The following is a 17,282-nucleotide window of genomic DNA, read 5'->3' as shown; positions in this document are numbered from 1 at the left end:
CAAGGGGTTTACTTTATGTTGTACTATTTTCTACATTGTAGAATAATAGTGGAGACATCAACACTACAAAATAGCACATGTAATCATGGAGTAACTCAAAAAGTGCATTTCAAAAATGTATTTCATATTTTAGGTTCTTCAAAGTAGTCACCCTTTGCTTTGATGACAGCTTTGCACACACTTGGAATTCTCTAAATGAGCTTGACCTGGAATGCTTTAATAACAGTCTTGAAGGAGTTCCCACATATGCTGAGCACTTGTTGGCTGCTTTTCCTTCACTCTGCTCCAACTCATCCCAAACCATCTCAATTAAGTGAGGGTAGGCAACAACATCTCCTCCCCGCTGATCCTCAACACGGGGGCCCCACAAGGGTGCGTTCTGAGCCCTCTCCTGTACTCCCTGTTCACCCACGACTGCGTGGCCACGCACGCCTCCAACTCAATCATCAAGTTTGCGGACGACACAACAGTGGTAGGCTTGATTACCAACAACGACGAGACGGCCTACAGGGAGGAGGTGAGGGCCCTCGGAGTGTGGTGTCAGGAAAATAACCTCACACTCAACGTCAACAAAACTAAGGAGATGATTGTGGACTTCAGGAAACAGCTGCTTTTCACCAAAAGCACTCACAAACTTCTACAGATGCACAATCGAGAGCATCCTGGCGGGCTGTATCACCGCCTGGTACGGCAACTGCTCCGCCCTCAACCGTAAGGCTCTCCAGAGGGTAGTGAGGTCTGCACAACGCATCACCGGGGGCAAACTACCTGCCCTCCAGGACACCTACACCACCCGATGTTACAGGAAGGCCATAAAGATCATCAAGGACATCAACCACCCGAACCACTGCCTGTTCACCCCGCTATCATCCAGAAGGCGAGGTCAGTACAGGTGCATCAAAGCTGGGACCGAGAGACTGAAAAACAGCTTCTATCTCAAGGCCATCAGACTGTTAAACAGCCACCACTAACATTGAGTGGCTGCTGCCAACACACTGTCATTGACACTGACCCAACTCCAGCCACTTTAATAATGGGAATTGATGGGAAATGTTGTAAATATATCACTAGCCACTTTAAACAATGCTACCTTGAATAATGTTACTTACCATACATTATTCATCTCATATGCATACGTATATACTGTACTCTACATCATCGACTGCATCCTTATGTAATACATGTATCACTAGCCACTTTAACTATGCCACTTTGTTTACTTTGTCTACATTCTCATCTCATATGTATATACTGTACTCGATACCATCTACTGTATGCTGCTCTGTACCATCACTCATTCATATATCCTTATGTACATATTCTTTATCCCCTTACACTGTGTATAAGACAGTAGTTTTGGAATTGTTAGTTAGATTACTTGTTGGTTATCACTGCATTGTCGGAACTAGAAGCACAAGCATTTCGCTACACTCGCATTAACATCTGCTAACCATGTGTATGTGACAAATAAAATTTGATTTGGGTTGAGGTAGGGTGATTGTGGAGGCCAGGTCATCTGATGCAGCAGTCCATCACTCTCCTTCTTGGTCAAATAGCCCTTACACAGCCTGGAGGTGTGTGAAAAACAATTGATAGTCCCTCTAAGCACAAACGAAATGGGATGGCATATCGCTGCAAAATACTGTAGTAGCCATGCTGGTTAAGAGTGCCTTGAATTCTAAATAAATCACAGACCGTTTCACCAGCAAAGCACCATCACACCTCCTCCTTCATGGTGGGAACCACACATGCAGAGATGATACATTCACCAACTCTGTCTCACAAAGACATGGCGGTTGGAACCAAAAATCAATCATTTGGACTCATCAGACCAAAGGACAGATTTCCACTGGTCTAATGTCCATTGCTTGTGTTTCTTGGCCCAAGATTGGTGTCCTTTTAGTAGTGGTTTCTTTGCAGCATTTATTTGGGCTGCAATCTGAGGTGCAGTTAACTAATGAACTTATCCTCTGTAGCAAAGGTAACTCTGGGTCTTCCCTCCTGTGGCAGCCCTCATGAGAGCCAGTTTCATCATAGCGCAATTCGACCATGAAGGCCTGATTCACTCAGTCTCCTCTGAACAGTTGATTTTGAGATGTATGTTACTTGAACTCTGTGAAGCATTTATTGGAGCTGCAATCGGAGGTGCAGTTAATTACTGATTTCTGAGGCTGGTAACTAATGAACTTATCCTCTGCATCAGAGGTACTCTGTCTCTTCCTTTCCTGTGGTGGTCCTCATTGAGAGAGAGTTTCATTATAGCGCTTGCTGGTTTTTTCGACTGCACTTGAAGAAACTTTCTAAGTTCTTAATTTTCTGCATTGACATGGACTTTGTTTTTTACCAAATAGGGCTATCTTCTGTACACCACCGCTACCTTGTCACAACACAACTGATTGGCTCAAACACATTAAGATGGAAAGAATTTCCACAAATGTACTTTTAACAAGGCACACCTGTTAATTGAAATGCATTCCAGGTGACTACCTCATCAAATCAAATAATACAAATGTGATCACATACACATGGTTAGCAGATGTTAATGCGAGTGTAGCGAAATGCTTGTGCTTCTAGTTCCAACCATGCAGTAATATCTAACAAGTAATCTAACAATTTCACAACAACTATCTTATACACACACAAGTGTAAAGGAATGAATAAGAATATGTACATATAAATATATGGATCAGCGATGGCCGAACGGCATAGGCAAGATGCAGTAGATGGTATAGAGTACAGTATATACAAATAAGATGAGTAATGTAAACATTATATAAAGTGGAATTGTTTAAAGTGACTAGTGATACATTTATTACATCCAATTTTTATTATTAAGTGGCTAGAGATTTGGGCAGCAACCACTGAATGTGAACCACTGATGGCTGTACCACTGATGGCTGTTTAACAGGGGCGGCAGGGTAGCCTAGTGGTTAGAGTGTTAGACTAGTAACCGGAAGGTTGCAAGTTCAAATCCCCGAGCTGACAAGGTCGTTCTGTCATTCTGCCCCTGAACAGGCAGTTAACTCACTGTTCCTAGGCTGTGGGTTAACCTTTTTTTTTAAACATTTTTTTATTTAAAATACAGGTAAAATAGAAAACTGATGGCCTTGATATAGAAGCTGTTTTTCAGTCTCTCGGTCCCAGCTTTGATGCACATGTACTGACCTCGCCTTCTGGATGATAGCGGCGTGAACAGGCAGTGGCTCGGGTGGTTGTTGTTCTTGATGATCTTAATGGCCTTCCTGTGACATTTGGTGGTGTAGATGTCCTGAAGGGCAGGTAGTTTGCCCCCGGTGATGCGTTGTGCAGACCTCTGGAGAGCCTTACGGTTGTGGGTGGAGCAGTTGCCGTACCAGCCCGACAGGATGCTCTCGATTGTGCATCTGTGAAAGTTTGAGTGTTTTTGGTGACAAGCCAAATGTCTTCAGCTGCCTGAGGTTGAAGAGGCGCTGTTGCGCCTTCTTCATCACTCTGTCTGTGTGGGTGGACAAATTCAGTCCGTGATGTGTACGCCGAGGAACTTAACTTTCCACCTTCTCCACTACTGTCCTGTCGATGTGGATGGGGGGTGCTCCCTCTGCTGTTTCCTGAAGTCCACGATCATCTCCTTAGTTTTGTTGACGTTGAGTGTGAGGTTATTTTCCTGACACCACACTCCGAGGGCCCTCACCTCCACCCTGTAGGACATCTGTTGGTAATCAAGCCTACCACTGTAGTGTCGTCTGCAAACTTCATGATTGAGTTGGTGGAGTTGGAGGTGGTTGAGATGAATTTAAAATTGATTTTAAAAAATTGTAAATGTCACTGGCCTACACACAATAAAAGTAGAATTATGTTTTTCTAAATATTTACAAATGTAATTAAAAAGGAAAAGCTGATATCTTGAGTCAATAAGTATTCAACCCCTTTATGTCAAGCCTACATAAGTTCAGGAGTAAAAAATTGCTTAACAAGTCACATAAATTGCATAGACTCACTGTGTCACATCTGCTCCTGCTACACCCCCTAGTGGACATCCGGTGTCTCCTTAACCTGCAGCCATTCCCCTAGTTCTCTCCCTATTCTTCTCGGTGTGTGTGTGTGGTTGGAGACAGAGCAGTTCCCCACCAGCTGCAACCTGTTCCATAATCAATACCTCTACAAATACTCAGTCCTGCCACTTACACTCTGCCAGATCGTAATCTCCAGTCAGTCAGTCATGCTTCTAGCATTTAAGATCCTGCTGTGCCTTGCCATTTCCTTGCCTGACGCTGTTTCTCCTCTCACTGCAGTTTTTCTGCTCTGACGCTGGTTCCTGTCTCCTGTTCCACATGTCACCACCCTGCTACCCTGTTCTGGATTCAACTCTTCATCACTCCCTTGGATTCCCCTCCAGACCTGTTTACCCTGTCTCAACCCAGCTCACTCCAACCTCAGCCTCCTCATCTGGTTTCCTACAACTCATCCAAGCTTCCCTGGATCTGCATTTAATTTCATCTCTCCCTGTGTTACAATAAATATCTTGGTTCATTCATCCCTGTTTCCTGGTCTGAGTCTGCTCTTGGGTTCCCCTGTGCTGCTCCGCTTAACATTGTGTACAATAATCTTTTTTAACATGATTTTTGAATGACTACTTCCTCTCTGTACCCAACACATACAATTATCTGTAAGATCCCTCCGTCGATCAAACACACTTTCAACCGCAAAGATCAGGGAGGTTTTTCCAATACCTCGCAAAGAAGGGCACTTATTGGTAGATGAGGGAAAAAAGCAGACATTGAATATCCCTTTAAGCTTGGTGAAGATACAGGTGTCCTTCCTAACTCAGTTGCCGGAGAGGAAGGAAACCACTCAGGGATTTCACCATGAGGCCAATGGTGACTTTGAAACAGTTAGAGTTGAATTCCTGTGATAGGAGAACAATGTTGTTGATCCGTCATGAGTTTAGTTACTTAACAATAATAACCTAATTAACAAAGTGAAAAGAAGGAAGCCTGGAAAGACAAAAAATATTCCTAAACATGCATCCTGTTTGCAACAAGGCACTAAAGTAATACTGCAAAAAATGTGACAAAGAACTGAGCTTTCTGTCCTGAATAAGTGTTATGTTTGAAGCAAATCCAATACAACATATTACTGAGTACCACTCTCCATATCTTCAAGCATAGTGGTGGATGCATTATGTTATGGGTATGGACTGGGTAATTTTTCAGGGAGCTAGGCACAGGCAAAATCCTACTTGAAAACCTGGTTCTGTCTGCTTTCCACCAGACACTGGGAGATAAATTCACTTTTCAGCACAACAAAAACCTAAAACACAAAGCCAAATCTACATTGGAGTTGCTTACCAAGAAGTCAGTGAAAGTTCCTGAGTGGCCGAGTTAGTCTTGACTTAAATCTACGCCAAGACCTGAAAATGATATTCTAGCAATGATCAACATCAACTTGACAGAGCTTTAAGAATTTTGAAAAGAATAATGGACAAATGTTGCAAAAATCCAGAAAGTTCTTATAGATTTACCCAGAAAGACTCACAGCTTTAATCGATGTCAAAAGGTGATTCTACAAAATATTGGCTCAGGGGTGTGAATACTTACATAAATTTAATATTTTTGTATTTCATTTTCAATAAATTTGCACAAAAATAAATAAATAACTTTGTCATTATGGGGTATTATGTGTAGATGGCTGATCAAAATAATATATTTAATACATTTTTAATTCCAGCTGTAACACAACAAAATGTGGATTAAGTCAATGGGTATGAACACTTTTTATTACTTTTCCCAAGTGGCAATAAGTGACATCTCAATAAAGCTAACTATAGGCCTACAACACATAAATGGGTCCTAACCTCCCATGCATAGGCTACTTTCTGTCCCGAACACTAAAACTAAATAAAATAATAACATTTTTTTGTTATTAAACTGAAACTAAATCAAAACTAGTAAATCAAGGCGGAAATTGAACTGAAACTAAACTGAATTTAAAATATAAAAACAAATAAAAATAAATACTAATTAAATCACAAAACTATAATAACCTTGCCTCAAATCTCATAAAAAAATACCATTCCATAGAGTTATATAGAGGGCACACCTGCGACGAGTGCCCTCCGGCCTCACATGACCATAGAGATGGGTAGAGGGCACATCTGCCACATCATCGAGCATTGAATTCTGTACAAAGATTCTAAACCAACTGGCAGTTCCTTTTGGCTTTACCAGTATAAAACATCAACAATCATCATAAAACGAATAATACAGTCGTGGCCAAAAGTTTTGAGAATGACACAAATATAGATTTTCACAAAGTTTGCTGCTTCAGTGTCTTTAGATATTTTTGTCAGATGTTAATATGGGATACTGAAGAATAATTACAAGCATTTCATAAGTGTCAAAGGCTTTTATTGACAATTACATGAAGTTGATGCAAAGAGTCAATATTTGCAGTGTTGACCCTTCTATTTCAAGATTAACTTCTGGGCCACACTGATGGCAGCCCATTCTTGCATAATCAATGCTTGGAGTTTGTCAGAATTTGTGGGTTTTTGTTTGTCCACCCGCCTCTTGAGGATTGACCACAAGTTCTCAATGGGATTAAGGTCTGGGGAGTTTCCTGGCCATGGACCCAAAATATAGATGTGTTGTTCCCTGAGCCACTTAGTTATCACGTTTGCCTTAAGGCAAGGTGCGCCATCATGCTGGAAAAGGCATTGTTCATCACCAAACTGTTCCTGGGTGGTTGGGAGAAGTTGCTCTCAGAGGATGTGTTGGTACCATTCTTTATTCATGGCTGTGTTCTTAAGCAAAATTGTGAGTGAGCCCACTCCCTTGGCAACCTCCGAGAGCAACTTCTCACATGAATGGTCTCAGGATGCTTTACTGTTGGCATGACACAGGACTGATGGTAGCACTCACCTTGTCTTCTCCGGACAAGCTTTTTTCCGGATGCCCCAAACAATCACAAAGGGGATTCATCAGAGAAAATAACTTTACCCCACTCCTCAGCAGTCCAATCCCTGTAACTTTTGTAGAATATCAGTCTGTCCCTTTTTTATTTATTTTATTTATTTCACCTTTATTTAACCAGGTAGGCTAGTTGAGAACAAGTTCTCATTTACAACTGCGACCTGGCCAAGATAAAGCATAGCAGTGTGAACAGACAACAACACAGAGTTACACATGGAGTAAACAATAAACAAGTAAATAACACAGTAGAAGAAAAAAAAGAGTCTATATACATTGTGTGCAAAAGGCATGAGGAGGTAGGTGAATAATTACAATTTAGCAGATTAACACTGGAGTGATAAATGATCAGATGGTCATGTGCAGGTAGAGATACTGGTGTGCAAAAGAGCAGAAAAGTAAATAAATAAAAACAGTATGGGGATGAGGTAGGTAAATTGGGTGGGCTATTTACCGATGGACTATGTACAGCTGCAGCGATCGGTTAGCTGCTCAGATAGCAGATGTTTAAAATTGGTGAGGGAGATAAAAGTCTCCAACTTCTAACGATTTTTGCAATTCGTTCCAGTCACAGGCAGCAGAGAACTGGAAGGAAAGGCGGCTTTAGGGATGATCAGTGAGATACGCCTGCTGGAGCGCGTGCTACGAGTGGGTGTTGCCATCGTAACCAGTGAACTGAGATAAGGCGGAGCTTTACCTAGCATGGACTTGTAGATCCCTGATGTTTTTCCTGGAGAGAAGTGTCTTCTTTGCCGCCCTTCTTGACACCAGGCCATCCTCCAAAAGTCTTTGCCTCACTGTGTGTGCAGATGCACTCACACCAGCCTGCTGCCATTCTTGAGCAAGCTCTGTACTGGTGGTGCCCCGATCCCGCAGCTGAATCAACTTTAGGAGACGGTCCTGGCGCTTGCTGGACTTTCTTGGGTGCCCTGAACCCTTCTTCACAACAATTGAACCGCCCTCCTTGAAGTTCTTGATGATCCGATAAATTGTTGATTTAGGTGAAATCTTACTGGCTGCAATATCCTTGCCTGTGAAGCCCTTTTTGTGCAAAGCATTGATGACGGCACATGATTCCTTGCAGGTAAACATGGCTGACAGAGGAAGAATAATGATTCCAAGCAGCACCCTCCTTTTGAAGCTTCCAGTCTGTTATTCAAACTCACACTTATGTTAACGAGAGAATCACTGACATGATGTCAGCTGGTCCTTTTGTGGCAGGGCTGAAATGCAGTGGAAATGTTTTTGGGGGATTCAGTTCATTTGCATGGCAAAGAGGGACTTTGCAATTAATTGCAATTCATCTGATCACTCTTCATAACATTCTGGAGTATATGCAAATTGCCATCATACAAACTGAGGCAGCAGACTTTGTGAAAATGTGTATTTGTGTCATTCTCAAAACTTTTGGCCATGACTGTATATACCCAGATAGTGTCTTGCTCTACTCAGACACTCATAAATATGCTAGATATTTGAAATTATCCTGTTTGATATAGGACTTGATGTCCTACGTATTTATGATTGTCTGAGTAGTTGTTTTATAAACAAACATGTGCTCTACCCATCCCTATGGTCACGTGAGGCCGGAGGGCACTCGTGACAAGCCTATAACTCTATAGCAATAAGTGTTTTATAATTGTTGCACTTTTAATGCATTGCCTTTTGTTATGCTACCTAGGCCTGCTTTATGTTGATGCTTGTCACTTTTGTTAGTTTTATATTGTTTGCTTGCTTGCCATGCTATGGTATGTAGCCATTGATAAAATAACCTGCTATAGCTTCGGCCTACCATGCCACATGCTATCGCACCCCCTTTCTGGCCATTATTGTTAACTGCTGCTAAATTTCTGCATAGCATTAAACATTTATATGCTTATTTAATTTGCATATTGTCATTGATTATTGCCATCAACAGCCAATTGTATTATGCATGTTCATTGCTGTTATTGCCTGTTATTATTTGTACCTTTCTGTGTCTCCTTTTAGATAAGCCATACTCCATACAAAGCAAACCACATCTCATTTCAAGAAGAGTCATGTCAACAATGCCAATCATTTCCTGCCATGTATCATCTCCATTACCTGAGTCTATAACTGATCTGCATCTCTGCCTCTGCCTGCTCTTTAACTGGAGTCCCACAGGTGATGAGCATCCCTATGACCCTCACATAATAAATGATGGCGCCGGAGGGTAGGGCTGTCGTCTTATCGGCTCTCAACCAATCATGCTATTTTGTTTGTTTTTTTGCGTTGTTCGTAACTTGTTTTTTACATAATGTTGCTGCTACCGTCTCTTATGACCGAAAAGAGCTTCTGGACATCAGAACTGTGATTATTCACCTCAAATTGGATGAGGAGTTCTTCTTAAATGAGTCGGATGCGAGGGATATACTGCAGACACTCGACCAGGCCCCGATCCCCGCGATTCGCTGGAGAAGTTAACTAAAATTTTTAGGCAAAAGATTAGGGTGCCTTGAGAGGATCAGGCGACGAGTGGCTAATCTGCCCTTGCCTTCCATTCTGCTAGCTAACGTTCAAATGCTGGAAAATAAATGGGACGAACTGAAAGCACGTATATCCTACCAACAGGACATTAATAACTGTATCTTATGTTTCACCTAGTCGTCGTGGCTGAATGACGACATTAAACACATATAGCTGGCGGGTTATACACTCTATCGGCAAGACAGAACAGCAGCCTCTGGTAAGACATGGGGCGGGGGCCTATGCATTTATGTAAACAACAGCTGGTGCATGATATCTAAGGAAGTCTCAAAGTTTTGCTCGCCTGAGGTAGAGTATCTCATGATAAGCTGTAGACCACTCTATCTACCAAGAGTTTTCATCTGTATTTTTCGTAGCTATCTACATACCACCTCAGAGCGAGCTTGGCACTAAAACCTCACTCAATGAGCTGTATTCCGCCATAAGGAAATAGGAAAACGCTCTTCCAGTGGTGGCGCGCCTAGTGGCCGGTGACTTTAATGCAGTGAAACATAAATCAGTTTTCCCTCATTTCTAGACCACATTTACTTCTCACACAGAGACGTGTACAGAGCTCTCCCTCGCCCTCCATTTGGCAAATCTAACCATAACTCTATCCTCCTGATTACTGCTTACAAGCTAAAATTAAAGCAGGAAGCACCAGTGACTCGGTCAATTAAAAGAAAGTGGTCAGACGAAGCAGATGCTAAACTACAGGACTGTTTTGCTAGCACAGACTGGAATATTTTCTGGGATTCTTCCGATGGCATTGGAGTACACTACATCAGTCACTGGATTGATCAATAAGTGCATTGAAGACGTCGTCCCCACAGTGACTGTACGTACATACCCCAACCAGAAGCCATGGATTACAGGCAACATTCGCACTAAGCTAAAGGGTAGAGCTGCCGCTTTCAAGGAGCGGGACTCTAACCTGGAAGCTTATAAGAAATCTCGCTATGCCCTCTGACGAACCATCAAACAGGCAAAGGGTTAATACAGGACTAAGATTGAATCGTACTACACTGGCTCCGACGCTCGTTGGATGTGGCAGGGCTTGCAAACTATTACAGACTACAAAGGGAAGCACAGCCGGGAGCTACATGTCACGAGCCTACCAGATGAGCTAAATAACTTACAGTGGGGCAAAAAAGTATTTAGTCAGCCACCAATTGTGCAAGTTCTCCCACTTAAAAAGATGAGAGGCCTGTGATTTTCATCATAGGTACACTTCAACTATGACAGACAAAATGAGAAAAAAAATCCAGAAAATCACATTGTAGGATTTTTAATGAATTTATTTGCAAATTATGGTGGAAAATAAGTATTTGGTCACCTACAATAAGCAAGATTTCTGCCTCATCGACAGGGCTGTAGTGGAGCAGGTTGAGAGCTTCAAGTTCCTTGGTGTCCACATCACCAACAAACTAACATGGTCCAAGCACACCAGGACAGTCGTAAAGAGGGCACGATAAAACCTATTCCCCTCAGGAGACTGAAAAGATTTGGCATGGGTCCTCAGATCCTCAAAAGGTTCTACAGTTGCTCCATCGAGAGCGTCCTGGCAGGTTGCATCAATGCCTGGTATGGCAACTGCTCGGCCTCTGAGGGTAGTGCGTACGGCCCTGTACATCACCGGGGCCAAGCTTTCTGCCATCCAGGACCTCTATACCAGGTGGTGTCAGAGGAAGGCCCTAAAAATTGTCAAAGACTCCAACCACCCTAGTCAAGCGGTACCGGAGCGCCAAGTTTAGGTCCAAGAGGCTTCTAAACAGCTTCTACCTTTTCTTTACTGACCATCATTTTCACTTGGCTGACCGCTTGCATGATGACGAGTTTCTCACATGACTGGCCTATCTGGGTGATGTTTTTTCTCGCCTGAATGACCTGAATCTAGGATTACAGGGACTCTCCGCAACTATATTCAATGTGTGGGACAAACTTGAGGCTCTGATTAAGAAGTTGGAGCTCTTCTCTGTCTTCATTAACAAGGACAACACACGCGTCTTTCCATCATTGTATGATTTTTTGTGTGCAAATGAACTCAAGCTTAAGGACAATGTCAAATGTGATATAATGAAGCACCTGAGTGAGTTGGGTGCGCAATTACGCAGGTACTTTCCCAAAACGGATGAGACAAATAACTGGATTCGTTATCCCTTTCATGCCCTGCTTCCAGTTCACTTAACGATATCTGAAAAAGAGAGCCTAATTGAAATTTCAACAAGAGGTTCTGTGAAAATTGAATTTAATCAGAAGCTACTGCCAGATTTTTGGATTGGGCTACGCTCAGAGTATCCTGTCTTGGCAAATCACGCTGTTAAGACACTGATGCCCTTTGCAACTAGTTACCTATGTGAGAGTGGATTCTCGGCCCTCACTAGCAAGAAAACTAAATACAGGCACAGACTGAGACTCTCTCCAATACTACCCAACATTGCAGAGTTACAGTATGTGCATCCTTTCAAGCACATCCTTCTCATTAACCTGTGGTGAGTATTTCACAATTTTTGATGAACAAATAAGGTTTATTATATACAATGGTTAAATAAAGAGCAAAATTATTGATTATTATTATTTGTGCCCTGGTCCTATAAGAGCTCTTTGTCACTTCCCACGAGCCGGGTTGTGACAAAAACTCACACTCATTCTTATAGTTAATAAATGTATCGTATAGTGTGTGTGTGGCAGGCTTACAATGATGGCAAAAAACAACATTTGAGAGTGAGCTGACCCTGGTGCTAGAGAGGGTATGCAGCTGGAGGTTGAATGTTTGAAGGGGTACCGGACTATAAAAAGTTTGGGAACCACGGCTCTACAGTATCCTACAAAATTGTATAGTAAGCAATGCACTATCTAGGGGGAACCTCAGAGGAAATCCCAGGCATGAGCTCCCCAAGTACGGCACGTTCAAATCAAAACAGCACTGACAAACCTAGCAGTAAAGCTAGATAGTCCAATCAATCAAAAAGTTATAAAGTAAGAACTACGTGATCGAGGTATACTACAGTGTGTATAGTATTCTACATAGTATACTACAACACAGTGTAAGCACTACATTTTTAAATGTATTTTATTTCACCTTTATTTAACCAGATAGGCCGGTTGTGTAACGCCCTGACCTTAGATATCTCTGTTTTTCTATATATTTTGGTTAGGTCAGGGTGTGACTCTCAGGTTGATCCCCCCAATGGTGGAACAAACTCCCTCACGACGCCAGGACAGCGGAGTCAATCACCACCTTCCGGAGACACCTGAAACCCCACCTCTTTCAGGAATACCTAGGATAGGATAAAGTAATCCTTCTCACCCCCCCCCCCCCTTAAAAGATTTAGATGCACTATTGTAAAGTGGCTGTTCCACTGGATGTCTTAAGGTGAACGCACCAATTTGTAAGTCGCTCTGGATAAGAGCGTCTGCTAAATGACTTAAATGTAAATGTAATGTAAAAATGTGACTAGGGTGGGTACTCTAGTTTTTGTATGTCTAGGGTTTTTGTATGTCTAGGGGTTTTTGTATGTCTATGTTGGCCTGATATGGTTCCCAATCAGGGACAGCTGTTTATCGTTGTCTCTGATTGGGTGGCCATTTTCCTCATTTGTGTTGTGGGATCTTGTCTATGTATGGTTGCCTGTCAGCACTATTTGTATAGCGTCACGATTCGTTTGGTTGGCTGTTTGTTGTTTTGTTCAGTGAGTTTTGATTTATTAAAATGATGTGGAACTCTACTCACGCTGCGCCTTGGTCCGATCCTTACGACAAACGTGACAGGTTGAGAACAAATTCTCATTTACAACTGCGACCTGGCCAAGATAAAGCAAAGCAGTGCGACAAAAACAACAACACAGAGTTACACATGGGATAAACAAACACACAGTCAATAACACAATAGAAAAATGTATGTAGAGTGTGTGCAAATGACGTAAGATTAGGGCGGTAAGGCAATAAATAGGTCATAGAGTCAAAATAATTACAATTTAGCATTAACAATGGAGTGATAGAATTGCAGATGAAGATGTGCAAATCAAATCAAATCAAATCAAATTGTATTTGTCACATACACATGGTTAGCAGATGTTAATGCGAGTGTAGCGAAATGCTTGTGCTTCTAGTTCCGACAATGCAGTGATAACCAACAAGTAATCTAACTAACAATTCTAAAACTACTGTCTTATACACAGTGTAAGGGGATAAAGAATATGTACATAAGGATATATGAGTGAGTGATGGTACAGAGCAGCATACAGTAGATGGTATCGAGTACAGTATATACATATGAGATGAGTATGTAGACAAAGTAAACAAAGTGGCATAGTTAAAGTGGCTAGTGATACATGTATTACATAAGGATGCAGTCGATGATGTAGAGTACAGTATATACGTATGCATATGAGATGAATAATGTAGGGTAAGTAACATTATATAAGGTAGCATTGTTTAAAGTGGCTAGTGATATATTTACATCATTTCCCATCAATTCCCATTATTAAAGTGGCTGGAGTTGGGTCAGTGTCAATGACAGTGTGTTGGCAGCAGCCACTCAATGGTGGCTGTTTAACAGTCTGATAGCCTTGAGATAGAAGCTGTTTTTCAGTCTCTCAGTCCCAGCTTTGATGCACCTGTACTGACCTCGCCTTCTGGATGATAGCGGGGTGAACAGGCAGTGGTTCGGGTGGTTGATGTCCTTGATGATCTTTATGGCCTTCCTGTAACATCGGGTGGTGTAGGTGTCCTGGAGGGCAGGTAGTTTGCCCCCGGTGATGCGTTGTGCAGACCTCACTACCCTCTGGAGAGCCTTACGGTTGAGGGCGGAGCAGTTGCCGTACCAGGCGGTGATACAGCCCGCCAGGATGCTCTCGATTGTGCATCTGTAGAAGTTCGTGAGTGCTCCTGGTGACAAGCCGAATTTCTTCAGCCTCCTGAGGTTGAAGAGGCGCTGCTGCGCCTTCTTCACGACGCTGTCAGTGTGAGTGGACCAATTCAGTTTGTCTGTGATGTGTATGCCGAGGAACTTAAAACTTGCTACCCTCTCCACTACTGTTCCATCGATGTGGATAGGGGGGTGTTCCCTCTGCTGTTTCCTGAAGTCCACAATCATCTCCTTAGTTTTGTTGACGTTGAGTGTGAGGTTATTTTCCTGACACCACACTCCGAGGGCCCTCACCTCCTCCCTGAAGGCCGTCTCGTCTCGTGCAAGTAGAGATACTGGGGTGCAAAAGAGTAACAAAAAATATAAAAAAATAACAATATGGGAATGAGGTAGTTGGGTGTGCTATTTACAGATGGGCTGGGTACAGGTACAGTGATTGGTAAGCTGCTTTGACAGCTGATGCTTAAAGTTAGAGAGGGAGATATAAGTCTCCAGCTTCAGTGATTGTTGCAATTCGTTCCAGTCATTGGCAGCAGATAACTGGAAGGAATGGTGGCCAAATGAGGTGTTGGCTTGGAGATGACCAGTGAAATAAACCTGCTGGAGCGTGTGCTACGGGTAGGTGTTGCTATGGTGACCAGTGAGCTGAGATAAGGCGGGGCTTTACCTAGAAAAGACTTATAGATGACCTGGAGCCAGTGGGTTTGGCGATGAATATGTAGCGAGGGCCAGCCAACGAGAGCATACAGGTCGCAGTGGTGGGTAGTATATGGGGCTTTGGTGACAAAACGGATGGCACTGTGATAGACTACATCCAATTTGCTGAGTAGTGTTGGAGGCTATTTTGTAAATGACATTGCCGAAGTCCAGGATCGGTAGGATAGTCAGTTTTACGGGGCTATGTTTGGCAGCATGAGTGAAGGAGGCTTTGTTGCGAAATAAGAAGCCGATTCTAGATTTAATTCTGGATTGGAGATGCTTAATGTGAGTATGATCAAGGAATACTACAGTGTGTAGTATAGTATTCTACAGTATGCTACAACATTCTATAGTAAGCACTTCACGGTCGAGGGGGATACTATAGTGTGTAGTATAGTATTCTACCATACACTACACAATTCTAAAGCAAGCACTACATCAAGGGCACTCAATTGTTAACCTACAAGCTCCGGAGCCTGCTGGTTTTCTGTTCTCCCTGATGACTAATTGCAGTGGAACTGGCTTCGAGGTCCAGAGTTGTGTATGAGGGCTCTACATGATTGAGGGATACTACAGTATACTACAAAATTCTAAAGTAAGTACTACGCATGATCAAGGAATAGTACAGTGTGTAGTATAGTATTCTACAGTATAATACAAAAGTCTATAGTAAGCATTACACATTCGAGGGATACTACAGTGTGGAGTATAGCATTCTACAGTTTACAACAGAATTCTATAAAATTCAAAAGTAAATCATATAGTATTCTATAGTAAATTGTAGTATTTTTAAATGTGTGTGGACATAAAACTTGAGGTGTTTCTTCATACTTCATTGTGAAAGGACAGAGGACTCAGACAAAACCAAAGGGGAGGGGTTTGCCACCACAAAACAAGAATGGAATTAAGCTGGCACTCAACGAGTTGAACATGGCCATACACACAAAATGTATCTGTATGCTATCCCTGATGCAGTGAAAATAATACAAAAATAAATAAGGTAAGCTTTATGCAACATATTTTTGAGTGCAGACACATCACATATTTTTGCTTATCTGATTTCATGGGTTTTACACACCAACCAAACTTCTGGGAGAATGCGATGGTCCGCTTTTGTACAGGGCAATAAACAAACAAGAATACGCACACACAGCTTTTATAGTAGACGGAGACAATGCGGGGAGATTGAAATTTGTTTTAACCCACTTTTACCAACATCTCTCCTGCGCCACGAGAGGCGCTAACACTCTGGACCACTTTTGTTCTACCCACAAAATGCATAAAAGGCCCTCCATCGCCCTCCCTTTGGCAAATCAGACCATGACTCCATCCTCCTGCTTCCTGTTTAGAAGCAAAAACTCTAAGTATGAGTGATGCACACAGTACGGAACATTGAGCACCGGGCTAAAGGCTAGAACTACCGCTTTCAAGGAACGGGACATCGACACTTACAAGAAAGCCTGCTACGACCTCCGACAAGACATTAAAACATGGAAAAGGTCGATATAGGATTAAGATTCTGCTACACCGGCTACAATGCTCATCGTTTGTGGCAGGATTTGCAGACTATTATGAATTAAAAAGGGAAACCCAGCCGTGAGTTTCCAAGTGATGCAACTTTCCCAGATGAGCTTTATGCCTTCTATGCTTGCCTCAAGGCAAACAACACTGAGCTAGGCATGACAGCCCCCGCTGTCCCAGACCGTCTCGCTCTCTGTGGCCGATGTGAGTAAGACTTTTAAACAGGTTAATACTGGCAAGGCTGCTGGGCCAGACAGACTACTAGGGCGCGTTCTCAGAGTGTGATGAATGTGATGTCTAGTTCACACACACACACACACACACACACACACACACACACTGCTTGAAAAGTTGACTGATTATAAAGATTTAATTATTGGTTATTGTTATTATTAATAATTATCAATGATTTTGTTGACAGAACCCATTGTATTATATTATTGTACTAAATGACAATATTAACTATTACCAAAATATAGAAATGCTGTTGCTTGTCTTTTACATTATTGTGGAATGTTTAGCATGGCTATACATGATAGATAAGTTGACTAAAGCACAAACAGACCTGGCTACTGGGCATGACAAAGAAACATGCATGATCCATGTTTCATGCAACATTTTGAATTGCATGTAAATGTTTTGATGTTGCTAGGAGTTATGGTCTCATTGTGCCTATCTAGACTCTTATTCCTTTAATGAGCTGCAAGAAAATCACATTTAAATGTATATCAAACCATTTTGAAATGTTGACCCTGATG

The sequence above is a fragment of the Oncorhynchus nerka genome, linkage group LG20 (genome assembly GCF_034236695.1).
Source record: "Oncorhynchus nerka isolate Pitt River linkage group LG20, Oner_Uvic_2.0, whole genome shotgun sequence".
Classification (NCBI taxonomy): Eukaryota; Metazoa; Chordata; class Actinopteri; order Salmoniformes; family Salmonidae; genus Oncorhynchus; species Oncorhynchus nerka.
This window is presented reverse-complemented; position numbering follows the sequence as displayed.